The sequence below is a fragment of the Cynocephalus volans genome, chromosome 10 (genome assembly GCF_027409185.1).
Source record: "Cynocephalus volans isolate mCynVol1 chromosome 10, mCynVol1.pri, whole genome shotgun sequence".
In the NCBI taxonomy this organism is placed as follows: Eukaryota; Metazoa; Chordata; class Mammalia; order Dermoptera; family Cynocephalidae; genus Cynocephalus; species Cynocephalus volans.
Window position 1 is genome coordinate 21,100,391 of NC_084469.1, and position 1,326 is coordinate 21,101,716.

Below are 1,326 nucleotides of genomic sequence, written 5' to 3' on the forward strand. Positions count from 1 at the left end.
ATAGATATAACCTCATAAAAGTTAAAGTTGGTAAGACTGTGACCTACCTCTGAGAGATTTCTGTTAAGGAGCTAAATATATTCACTCAATCCTAAATGTGGGAAGAGAAGAACTTGGAAAGAGATCAAACCACACCATTTATTGTTAATGAATGTCACGTGTATTTTCTCTCTCTCTCTTTTTTTTAAGATGACCTGTAAGGGGATCTTAACCCTTGACTTGGTGTTGTCAGCACCACGCTCTCCAATTGAGCTAACTGGCCATCCCTATATAGGGATCCGAACCCGTGGCCTTGGTGTTATCAGCACCACACTCTCCCAAGTGAGCCACGGGCCAGCCCCTTGTCACATGTATTTTCAAAAGGACTACACCCTGATGTTGATTGTCACTGCCTGTCAGAATAAGGAGGGTGTGATGAGTATAGTTTCCTGCTGTGAAACAAGTTCATGCAGGAGTTAGTAAGGTGTAGGCTATTTGGGAGGATCGTTTGTGAAGAAAAGATGGGAGAAACTAAGGTTTTCCTGGTATTTGTATCTGTTCTCTGGGAGTAAAATGGGGTATTCTGTTGGCTTTGGCCTATATCCTAACAGTGAAACTTTCCAATAGTCTGTCCCTTTTCCAGCTGATGTCCCAGGCATAAGTAGAAGCACATTTATTGTACCAAAATTTTAAATTATTTTATCAAGGACTATAAATCTGAATGCTCTACCCTTGACCCAATGCTGATATCAGAGCTGTTGACCCTTCAATTAATGTGGGTGGGATTGGGACATACTGGAGTGATGGTACTAGGTCATAGCTAGCTTATCCATGCTAGGAAGGCAATATTAATAGAAAAATTGAGATCTACAAGTATATTACTTGCGTCACTCTTTTGTGGCTAAGCCTAATGTACAGAACATGTTCTGTGACCTGCCCAACATACATTCTTTTGTTGGTGACGTACCTCCTCCATTTCTTAGTAACTCTAATCAGTCCATGTCAGTGGGACACAGTGAAGCTCTTTCCCACCCCAGGCTTGTATATATGACCCAGGCCTGGCCAATCAGCATTCCACCCCTGGATTTGATTGTCTCATGGATGGAAATGTGACTCCAGCTAGACTTATCACTGTCATCTCTGGAAATTTTGCCGAATTATTGGGAATGATCCTCTTTTTTCTCGTCCATAATGAACTATAACAACTATGTAAGTCTGGAGCTGCTGAGGCTATCTTTCCCACAACTTGGAGAGAGCCTGTGAGAGAATGAGGTAAACCCAGAGGAAATTAAAGATAAGAAATGGGAAAGGGGGATGAGAGAGAGAAAAAGACACATACACAGAGAA